At 37.6% G+C, this 12,641-nt stretch overlaps 1 protein-coding gene across 13 annotated transcripts in view; it reads right to left on the bottom strand.

Moving 5' to 3' along the window:
• ESRRG (estrogen related receptor gamma) overlaps positions 1–12,641 on the bottom strand; it is a 396,805-nt gene that overhangs the window by 195,329 nt on the left and 188,835 nt on the right. The window lies entirely within an intron of this gene.

Raw genomic sequence — 12,641 nt, 5'->3', positions numbered from 1 at the left:
AACATTCACATACCCTTAGCACTAACTTTCAATCCCCAACAATAGCTGTGTGATTAAACATAAATTTCTATTTTTATTTTTTTTAAAAAAAACAAGAACATTTGCACTTGCTAGGAGATGACTCAGTAACGCAGAGCTCTGCCACTTACAAATAAATGCACGGTTCCCCATTCTTTGGCCATTAAGTACCTACTCTGTATGTCTGTGGCTCCCTGTACATACAGCTATGTGAGCTCCATGCTGGTTATCAAATTGCCAGCAAAAAATATCTGGTAGTGGTCTGGAAAGATGATGATTTTAAATAGATATGGAGAAATTAACTTTCCAATCAAGATTTCAATTTGTTGACTTAAATGAATCAATATGTATCATTTCCAATCTTTATGTTATTGTGTGCAGAAAAGTTAGCACTGAGCTGCAGAATTAGGTCACTTGCATTAGATCTTCTAATTAACCAGTTCTTCCTTTAAAAGAGCGCTTGCTTGGCTTTCAAGACTACTCCAGCATTTTGTCAATAGAGTTCAGAACAGGGCTAATGATTACCATTAAAGAAAGCCCAGAGTGATTTTAAGAACTTATCTTTCTGTATTTTGTTCTTTTTATCCAACTGTGGGATCCTGGAGTGAATTCGCTTCAGACAACTGCTTTAGTTTAGAAAAAAATAAATAATAAAAGAAAGAGGTCAGGGAGGGAGTAGGAGGAAAATTTTCTGTAAGTGGAAAAGACGAGCTACTTCAACACAAAATACTCCCCTCCAATTCACAGGTTGATGATAGAAAAACAACACATTTCTCAATACACTATTAAAATATATATATATATGTATTTTTATGGTGGATTAGTCTTTGAGGGGGAACTATAAGAACAACATTAATACATAGACAAAAATATTTTCCTTATATTATTCTCTTGCTTTGATTCCTGACCTTTGTAGTTTATTCCACTGGAAAGAAATTGTTCCTAAATTCTTTGACAGCAGGATCCTTGCTGTAACTACACTTATGCTTTCCTGTGCTTGTGTACATCATTAGTTCAAACGGCCCTCAGTGCTCTGCCTCACCTGCTCCTTACAGAGTGTCTTCAGCCAAACCAATGTCTCCTTTGCCAATCCACCTTGTTACTTATCTTAAACTCTTGGGGACACTTTCTCACTGAAATTCACCTTTCCAGTTTCTTTAACCCTTCTGACAAGTTCTGAAACCCAATCCTGGCCTATTTCAAAGACACTGAATGTGGCTGTATGTTCTGTAAATGTCACTATGTTGCATGACATGCTATTCTTATTTGCAACGTCCTTTTTGTTTAGCTGCTGTACCTTTTTTTATTTAAATACCTAGGTGAGAAAAAGACTAGCCCCTACTCCTTCTAAAGAAAAAACCTGCGTTGCTCAGCCATGCACACCACCACAAGAAGAGTGGGGGCTCTAATACTGATTGATATATTGCCCTTCCTCCACAACATTCAGCAGGACACATGCCTGGCAGCCAACAGTGAGGACCCCTGTCTGTCCTTGGTTTTTTCCCTGCCAGTGTCCTGTCCCGAACCCAAGGACCACAGGGCTCTCTGTACCATGCTCTGCTGGGAAGCCCAGCTTCCTTGTGTATTTCTCCTGTCATTACAGTATGGTGGTAAAGTTTTCAAACCTGCCTGTGCTTTTCACACACTTTCATGGTGTGAAAGGGGGCCTTCAGGTCAAATACAGGACCAACACATCCAAAAATATGTTGCTTCAGCTTACTGTTCCATTTAGTGTGCTCAGTTTATGTTCCAGTAGTTGAATTCTCCAGTTAACTACTTTGTTTGCTTTTTTAATAAATCTTTTTGAATTCTGTTATCTCCTCATAGCGCTATCTTAGTTACTGAGAGTTTTTCCTTTACACTTATATAAGGCTACTCCTCCTCCCTGCTGCCTTCCTCTTTGATCTCCTCTCAGATGTTAGAAATTATTGACTGCTCATGCTGTGTTGATTTTCCTGCTTGCCATTTGAATGAATTATCATTATTATGCAATTGCTCTAGAAACAGTCAAGTTAGAGGGTGAAGTTTCTCTGGATAGCTAAAGAGGCCAATGACTGCTTTTTGTTTTTATCTACTATGCACCTCTGAACCAAGTTTTGCACATGATGGAAAGGTAAATTCCACAAAACTCTAAGGCTGATGATCTAAAATACAATAAGACACTGGGCAAAAGCTTACTGAAAATCATTAGGAAACTCCTGCTGTTTTTAACCCTCACCCTTTTCCGTACTTGGTGTGGAATTCCAATATGACTTGGCATTCAGGTTATGTTAATAAAGGAAATATTGCTCGATCTACTATAAATTAGTAATGGGCCAAAGTAGGCAGCTGGGCTACTTCCACTGATTTCAAGGATTCCTTTAAGAGTACTCAAAGAGGCCCTTTGCTTTCATATGACTGAGAAACAAATTTAAAGGAAATTATGTTATCAATATTTTAGTGGATATACTCCATTTTAATAGGATTTGTAAGATACAGTTTTGGCCCTAGATTAAAAATAAAACATGTCAGTTTGTTATTCCCACTGCTTTTTTGGCCAGTGTAATTTAAAAATAAAAATCACAATAAAATGTTTCTTGAATAATTCATGAATCTTATTTTACATCACTTAGACCCTTTTTTTTTCCCACCCCCTTATGGACATGGCTGTTTCTGTCAACAAACAGCAATCCTCGACTACTTTTATCCTGGATTCCTGTGGATTGCTAGATTATGATTTTTAAAATGTGGTTACTGGGACAGTGCTCTGAGAGGGTTTACAAACAAGGATGCCCAAGCTTAGCAAAAAAAGTCCTCTGCCAGAATTTATGAGATTCTTTCAACATATATTTTTAACCCAGTTTTACGTCAACAGTTTGAGTGCAGCAGTGTACGAGAGCAGTGGCAGCATAGCTTCTAATGTCTATGTTGTCATCCCACTTTTAATTTAAAAGCAAAGAGCCATGCTACCCTTTAAGATACAATTAAAACAGCAAATATGATTTGATTTATTAAAAGCTACTAATAAGCAAAGCTAGCCAGCTGGGCTCAATCTACAGTGTGGAGAATGATGGATGAATTGATGGATTCATAGTTCACCTGACAACTAATCTGCACAGCAGCTATGGTGGTGGGTCTGTGGGAAGGGGTGAAATTGGGCACAAATCATCATCATCGTCATTTGTATGTCTATGGCAGTTTTCAGTCCTCTATCTCACAGATCTTTGCAGATGCTTAATTAAGCCTCATGATATCCCCTTAAGGGAAGTCAATATTAGTTTACCTATAGGTAAACTGAGATACAGCAATGTGCAACTTGCTCAAGGTCATAGAGTGGGCCAGTGGCAAAGCCATGAATAAAACTCTCTAAATTTGACCCCAGCAGCCTGATTTAATTACAAAATGATGTTCGCCTTGTGTTACCAGTTCCACACTGGAAATAGCAGTGGCAGATGCTTTTGGGAAGGAAGCAAAATGTGGCAAAAGCAAGAGGTAACAAAGTAATAAAAAATCCCCAACAATACAGAACCTATGCTCAAAAAATCAATTGGAAAATTGCTCTCTAAATGTGGAAACAGGTCTACTGGGCATCTTTTGCTGAATAAATAAAATAGTTTCCTTTACTGAGGGGAGAATTCCATCATTTTACTTGCTCCCTAAACTACCACTCTCAACAACTAATTAATGTTAGTGGTTAGATAAGTAAACTAAACCATTGTGGTAGCATTTCTCAGATGTTTTGCATGTATGCAGACAGTGAAAAAAAACAGATGGAGAATACTATAATGAATTGAAATGTTCTATTTAAAAACTGTTTGTCAGCTGTAGTTAAGTTGACACTGTCATCATGGCAACAAATCACAACACTTTGCATGTTGTGCCTCCATGCTCAAGTCTGCTCCTCAGAGCTGAGCTGTTGGAAATTGGAAGTTCTTGAGTAGCCCAGAGAGTGGAACAACAAACAAGCAATCGCTGCCTCAGTTTTCTACTGTACTCGGACTGGAAGGAGAAAGGTCAACAGAGTACTTGGTTTTAAAACAAACTGATGGTTACCTCTACCATGTTGCACCAGATTAAAAAAATAAATAATCCAATCTACATAAGCAAAACCCCTCAAAATCGTACAAAGAGACATCGTGATTCAGGATCCTGATAATAGGCTAATGTTTTTCAGCTCAAGGTCACTGGCTGAAGTCAAGTTTTCTCTTGATGTAACTCAAAGTCATTATAACCTCCTTTCAACTCCTAGTCTATAGAAAATGCACTTTTGGTCCCCCTGCAGTTCCTAGTGGACTTGAGTCCATGGATATTTAAAAAGCAAACATAATTTTAGCTGGCACTGCTTGGTATCTTTGTTGATATTCTCAGTGGAGGAGTGAGTGGGCACTCACACGGTGCTGCCTGAGCACCCCAGTACAGATCACCCCGTTTGAGGGGTGCCTGGCTGGGCTCTGATCCTGGCACAGTCCACTCCTATTATAGTTCAGGGGTTGCAGCCCTTAGTGCTGCCACTTTGATACTCCTCACTAATTTGCTTTGAGTTTTGGGGATTTTGTTGTCTATACATAAAAGGAAAAAATACACATTTTCATACTCATAATTCATTGCTCAAATCCAAAGCCAGTGAATCTGTAGTGGAGGAAAGAGCAAGTCATTTTACAAGATGACAAAGAATCAGACCTTTGAATCCTTCGTCTGTTTAAACTTTAACACCAGTTGAAGCCCAAGTGTGGATCTCAGCATCACCCATTTGTAATTATGATTACACTACTACTCATTGTAGGCAGTAATAACATTTGCCAGGACTAAGATTTCTGTCATCTTCTCACAGGGTTTTTGAAACTAAGTCATGCTGCTAAAATAGCCTGCAATTCTTAACTACTCCAGATTAATTTAAATGGATTTGCATTTACATTTCCTTCACTTGTATTAGTTATGGCTATGCACAGTCAAAAGCAGTAATTAATAAAGAGAAAAAATGCAAAAGCCTGACTTTTCTTTACATCACCGGTAACTGGTTTGAATCTAATAGAACTAATACTTGCATAAAAGAGTGGAAAATGATAGGCAAATACATCTCAAACACTCTACTTGCTTTTAATTATTCCACTTTTTTAGGAGAGGTGAGAAAAATGTCTGCAGAACTGCCTACTCAATAGAGCATGAATAATGAAAATATCTCTACACAGCTTGCAACCTCCTATAATGATGGTTGTAGAGAAAGAATACATTATTAAACATTGTGGCAAATGCATAGGACAATTATATCTCAGTTTCTTATTTTGCTAGATTTATGTATTTAGTCAGTTGTGATCACAATTATTTGCAATACTTGTGGGCACGGAATTGTTCTTTCTATTGTCTCAGTTTTTACACACGGAAGGACAGAGATTGTCACGAGGGAAAAATCAGACACTGGTTTTAGCAGCAAGGACTTGATTTATTATTGCTTCAAACAAGTTTCATGCATTAAAGATCCCTGTACAAAACATGACATGTTCTTTCTTTAAAAACAGCTACACACTTTAGGACAAGTGACATGATCCAAATGGTCTCAACTGACGTTGATGGCTATTCTAATGCAGCACAGAATGTCTCCCTGACTCAACATGTTTCACATTTTTTTCAAACAGAGAGGAGAAGAATAAAGGGAAAAAATACTTAGTTAAAATGAAATCTCTGTTCTGCAAAAATTTGGTTTTCATTGACTTTCTGTATTGACTGCTATCCCTTAGGCTAAAGAAAGTATTTCTACATACAGACATACACACACAACCCCTTTCATCCAGATGTGAGTTTCAGCACTTGATAATCATCTGTTGAGGATCACATCTGAAATTCACTGATCTGAAGGGAAAACATTCCCTCATCTTCACTTGCCTGTAGATCAGGTGCATACAAGTGTTAATTATTGGAAATAAATTACCAAGTAACATCACTGAAGCAAAACCAGAAGCTGACATTTTTAACAGGAGAAAAAATGGAGCAAAGAAAGAGGAAGACTGATAGAACAGAAGGGACACAATTGTATCACACAGGGTACTGATAACATAGTATCTTCAACTGCTGTAACACAATTCATCTTCAGAAAATCCTAGTACTTCATATAGAATAGATAAGCACAATTTTAGATTTTGACGTAGCTGAAATATTTTACAGCCAAGTATCCCCAAATGGCAATTAATTATGCAAAGTTAAAAAAAAAAAAAAGAAATAAAGCTAGTTTATTATTTTACTCCCTTACAAATATATGGAACATATGAACCTTTTTTGGTTTATTTGTCATTTGTTGTTTTGTTTTGGTTTTTTTTTGGGGGGGGGGGGGGGAGGGTGGTAGTGGTGTGGGTTTTTTCTCCTCTATAGGTAAGATTCTTCTTTTGTTATAAGTTATTGTCCCACTATTACACGAAAAATTTTATGAAGTTTCTTTTGGATCCCACCAAAACAATGTGAAGGGTGACTATAAAACCAGATGAAGTCTGATCTGAAATATTCTTTTTTCAAAGGACAAAACATTATCCACAAAAAACCATCACTGATTCATCGTCATTGACACCAGAATAACATGAAGACAGCAGGAATTATGTTATTCTGGATTTATATGTATGTAAATGGAAAAAACAACCCTCTGTCCCTGAGGTTCCAAGGAGTTATAGACAACTTTCTTCCTTCATCATTTACCAGCCTAAATTCTCTTCTGCTTTCTTCCTACAGTCCGAGTCTTGTTAAGGCCCTCTCAAGGCTCTGATTTCCTCTTTCCTACCCACACACCAAATCCTTCCAGACATGAAAGGTTCCATGAATGCACTTCAGATACAACTGCTCCTTTAAGTCCACCATCTCCACTTCTTAATAAAAAAAACTATCTCAAAAATCAGCAGGCCCGAATGTCAATCATCACCTAAGAGCTGCCATCAGTTGAACTATGCTGAATTATGTACACCAAAGCAAGACTACCCATTGACCAAAGCAGTCATTTTCAGCACTAATCTTAGTTCTTCAGTGTCCAGGTGGCCACCGTGGCAGAGAGACCAACATCAGTTTCTACACAGGCACCTGCCCAGCAAAGGCTGCAAGGAAAAAGTGGGCTCTGAAACATACCCACTCCCCAGTGAAGAAAGTCCAGTGAATTGAGCAATCATGTCACCAACCCCCTCACCATATGTAATGGCAAGTCACAACATATCAGACAATTTTAAATCACAGCAGATTTTTACCTTGATTTTGTTCTATCCCTGCACAGACAGCTTTTGTAAAGGAACATATCTAAAAAAAGGGCTAATCACAACACAAAGTGAAAACACCTAAACAGCACCTTCAGTATTATCCCAGTATCTCTTTTATTCACTTAAAAAAAAGCCAAAAAACTCAAACTGCAATTTCCCACCTTTAAGTGATCAAATCTGTTTGACAAGACACTGTGATTAAACTCAGCAGAAGAGCTGCTACACATTGACTGCTGCTTTGCATGCTTTCAGTGTTACCCTCGATCTCCATGTATCAATTACACATGATTACCTAAATCTTCCATTTTGCATTATAGTCTGTGCCTATTTCTCCTTAGGTTCATTGCTATCTTAAGATCATGTTGGAAAGATTACTTTTCCAAGACCAAACTAACTTATTTTCTTATAGCACTCCTTTGAACAGATTCTTAAAGATTTCCCAGAATGTTTTGGTGTGAATGAGTAAGTTAAGTGATTCACAGCATTTACCTGTGGTTTTAGGAAAAAGACAGAAGAGCAGTACCTTTGAGAGTAAGCTTACCCTGTATATAACTCCAGCAGATTTTCTACTGTTCACCTTATTTTCACACAACAGAACGCTGAGATTACAGGTAGAGGTGTGAAGAAAGCTGAGACCATAGTCAAAATGTACTGCCAATATGAAAGAACTTCAGCATTTCCCATATATAGCCAGTGATGTCTTGGCAAGTGAAAAATGTGGGCATTCAATTCCCCTCTTAAGTCACAACAGGTGGGTTTCCTCTAACTAGATGAGTGTGATGCCACCGAAGTTGCTCATCTACTATCTCTTTAAAGCTGACAGAGGGAGGTAGGTTGAATTTCTCTCTTCTAAAGTAGCCATCTGAAACAAAGAAGATGAATCATACCCTAGAAGGCCCTGTTTCTTCCCACCAGCTATAAAGAGAGTTGAGGATGTGGAGCTCGGATATAGAAGTTTACACTAGATATGTCTAAAGTTAGATGAAATGAATCTCATCGTAGGAGTTTTTCCAAGGACTTGAAAGAGGAGAGGATTTCATCAAAGAGCTATTTCAAGATAACTGTCATAATCAAAAAAAGAAATAATTCACTTAGTTATGGCTGGCTTTAAGTTGGGCTCGTTTCTCCTTAAGAAAATTGATTTAAACACCACATTCAGAGTTATTTCCCTCTATCTGTTCGCAACAACACAGTAAGTGGGTCAGAAGAGAAGATGAATATGAGGATTTTTCCTCTTTGTTTTTGATTTTACAAGTGAGTGGCTCTAGGGTCCCATTCACAGACCTATAATCTGCCTGTCTCTCCAGTGGTCCCTTTGTAAAAGCAAAGAGACTTCACCGGGACTCAACAACTACACACACCTAAAATTATAATAATCCTTGTATCAAGGAATCTAGAATATCACCCAATAATATTTTTCTTCTCACTTACTTTTTCCTTCTGCAGCTCCCTGACATACTTCTAACAAGGTTCTAGTGGGACAAACCATATTTTTGCTTTTCCTACTATTTCAAAGGAGGGTAAAGAAAAAGGTGATTCTCCAATTTGTATTTGTTGTTGAGCCTCACTAAGCTTTAAGAAAACCTTTTTATTAACAATAGTGTGTCCACTTTGTTTGGTGAACCTCACTGTGAACATTAAGTAGAAGGTCTTGCACACAACTGTCTGGGTGCTATTGGTAATTATAGATAAAACTACACAAGACTGGAGACTAAGGGCACAGAGTAAGACAAAGTGCTTCCATAAAAATGCAGAGGGTGGGTTTTTTCTTGTAAGAAGTGGATTAAACATAGCTGAAGATATTCATACAGGTGTGGTTAGGCTCTAACTGTACTGGATTATACTGACATTTATTAATACAATTTAAAGACTTCACTTAAGAGGCTTGAACTCTCTTGGCTTTACACAGGGTATATAAGAGATTGACATACCAGTACAATAAATATTCTCAACTTTTCCATTTCCTTTCTTGACATTTCTCTTTGACCACTGTCAGCCTAACATTTGCATCTTGAGAGAAAGGAATAAAAAAAAAAATATACATGGCAAAGAATCCTCCACTTATTTATCTTTTGTTATTCTCTTACTGCTATTCTGTCCCTGTCATTGGAAGGCAGCGGCCAAAGAGGCCAAGCAGGTGCATTTCTGTGTGCAGCTGAAATGACGCTTCGTGCTGCCAACAAGTTATGATCAACACTGCAGTCAACACAGTTTAAACTAGAAGACAAGAGCCTGGACAGACAAACTTTCTTGCCTACCCTGATCCTCTTCCACCCTTCTTCTCATTTCTCTGGCAGGTAACTATTGACACACTTAATGTCAGGTAGGTATTTATGAAGGGAGAAGAGCTATTTATCTGATGCACAGGTAAGAAAAGAGAAATTAGTCCAGACCTGAGAACAGAAAGGCAGAAGAGAGGAGTTAAAAGTAATAAAAGAAATAGCCTAGACAAGGAAAGAGCTTATGTGTTCAAAGCAGTAAGAATTCATTATGCCAAAGTTACAGGTACAGTTCTATAGCTCAACATTTTCCGACAGGGTAGGAGAAACATACACAGACACATAACCAGCCAAAATAGGTATAGGATTTTTTTCTGTATCATCAGAGTGATCTAGAATAACTGGAGAAACCAGAAAAATCTGGCACATCAATTTGATGTAATAAAAATAAATTAAGTTAATATACAGTAACTGTATGTGAAAAAATGGCCCAAAGCACAATTCAAGGACCACTTCTTGGTTGACTAGTTGCTTTCTTTCCTGTATATGGCAGGTAATTTTTAATGACACCCTTTAATAAAGTGCTAGTTTGAGGAATCAACAGAGATTCACTGGGTCAGATTTCACTTGTGTTTGCAAAAATCCAAACTACCCCACTATTATTTAAAAATAAAAACCAACCAACCAAAAAAAAACCCCAAAAAACTAAAAAAACCCCAAACCAAAACAAAACAGACAAAGTCTGCAATTTTAACCAAGAGCCAGGTCTACTCCTCTATTCACAACATGAAGACTGAAAATCAATAACAGTGATATATATTCAGCATTTATGTCAGCATCCAACAGAATTCAAAAGTTTTCCATGTTTTCGGCAGCAACAAACCTGTTTTGGACGCATCAGCAGGCTGGGAGACTTCACCTAATGTCCAGTACCGTAGGTGTGAATACTCATGAAATAGAACATCTGTTTATTCACGAGGCAAAAATTATGTAATTGTGCCACTGACCTTGATAGATTCACCTCCCTTCAGGTTTCCACTGAACTCAGATAAGTTGTTCTTTGGCCAAGAATGTTGCATCAGCCTTAGTATAAAGTTTTTCTGGTACCTTAGAAACTCTGTAGTCATGGCAGAACAGCATTTAGGTTGTTTGGGGTTTTTTTATGCAATTTAAGGAAAGTATAATTGGATCTCTGCCTCTTGTTTGCAGACTGTTTACTGGTGAAAATCACAACAACTGACACAGATACAAACTAATACCATGAAATGGCTAAGTTTTAAGGTAGCTAAGCTCATTTAGGAAAGTAAGTTGGAGCACTCTGAAGTCCACAGGAATGAATCTCCTATTCCATGTATTTATGACACCTTCAAAGCATTCAATGCTTGGGGGGAAAGAAAAGATTAAAAATATTGAAGAGTTCTGTGCAAAAATTAGCCTTTCATTCCTTTTGGCCAGCTACAAATTGTCAGTGTTCAAACCCCAGACACTATACCAATCCCCAATGCCTAGATGACATTCATCAAATAATTTCCTAATGAAATATATTAGAAACCATTTAGAAAAAAACATATCTGTCTAATTTCCCAGAACAGACCAGAGGCTTAATTTTGTTCACAGCTACACTGGAGTAATTCTAGAATAACTTAATTAATGACATTGAATTACTCAAATTCTCACAGCAGCATATCTGGAAGGTGAATTTGGTTGTGGGGACAATGGATTACAAGGACTCAAGGTGCAAGCTTCAAGCCCCAAATATCCATCTGACTTAAAACTGCTGTCTTGCTTCCTGAGCACTGTGCTGGGGTTTGCACAGAGACCACCAAAACAGATCTTTTTTCTGTAATTCGTTGGGTTTGTGAGTATCATGTACAAATATCCATCTGCAAATATAGAGTAGCTCTGAAGTTGCTGCAAAGTACAGCAGTGCTGGGATGGAGGAGAAGTCAGCCCAAAGAGTCCCAGAAGGCTTCTTGGCAGCTGCTTTCTGCGCAAAAGGAACAGGGCACAGCTTGCAGTCCAGCCCACGTGTTAAATGAGTTCCCAATGCACTGTCATTGTTATTAGCCAGGGGTAGATGGAAGGTTTCTAAGGGGACAAGCTTTAAAATACACTGCTGAATTATAAGACCAACCCCTGATAAAGTAACATTTGCAAAAAACCACAGAGACAGAAAGTTTCAAGAAAAATCATCTCTCTCCTTCCTTGTACAGAGAAAATAAAAGCTTCCATACATCATTGCCAGATCAGCAGTGATCAGACACATTTGTTTTTTAATGGACATTTTCCTTTTAGGAAAGATGTTTATAGATCAGTTAAAACAAAGTCATGAAGGATGTCTATCAGCTGGAAAGGATAAACACATGCAGCATAGTTTCTGCTAATCTGTCTAGAAAGGGAGTGGAAAATAATAGATATATTTAAATTTGTAGAGGCTTAGATATAATTATTTTTCGTAGCACGATATAGTCTTTTGTCTTTGGAGTACAATGGGAAAAAAATGCAAGTCCCGTGTTAAAGGCAGGTTCCACAATAGGGAATTGACTTTGAATCCAGTCTGTCCTACATTTCATATGCACATTTCTGTCATAAAAATCTCATTTATATATCCTGTTCCTCTAATCTTGGCCATAATATACAAAAACCATTTGTAAGACCTATGCCAGGATACACACTATGGGTCTCAAGAGACCCTTTATTGTTCATGTATTGTCCTATAGATTTGGAAGTTAAGGTCTTTGTTCTATTCAGAAGGTCTCTTGACTAAACACATTTCTAAATCTATTCCACTTCTATTTTCAGGGAACCCCAAACCTGCTATACCTCATTTTTTCCCCCACCTAAAAGCTGATCAACTAGATCTTTACCTTTGGAGAAGTGCAGAGGGCAAAACAATGTGCAAGAGCTAACTAGGAGACATAAAAAAGGTTCATAATTTTCCATTAAGAGAGCTGATGACAGCTCCTTAGAATGAGGGCCAGCATACTCTGAAATAGTCATGGACTGAATTTACTTGCTTGTAGTGCTAAAATGGCCAAATTCTGCAACAAATTTTTTCTACATTTGGACTGGAATAAAATGTTAAATTATTGCATAGACATAAATTGGGAAAACAATCTTATATCCCAAAATGTATCAGGTCATTAATATTTAACTTATATTAGAGGAAATATCAGCAAAATAAGCAAACCATGCCCTA

This window comes from Corapipo altera, unplaced genomic scaffold, assembly GCF_003945725.1.
Source record: "Corapipo altera isolate COAL_440 unplaced genomic scaffold, ASM394572v1 48b, whole genome shotgun sequence".
Taxonomy (NCBI): domain Eukaryota; kingdom Metazoa; phylum Chordata; class Aves; order Passeriformes; family Pipridae; genus Corapipo; species Corapipo altera.
The sequence above is the reverse complement of the archived record's forward strand: the minus strand, read 5'-3'. Positions and strand labels throughout refer to the sequence as shown.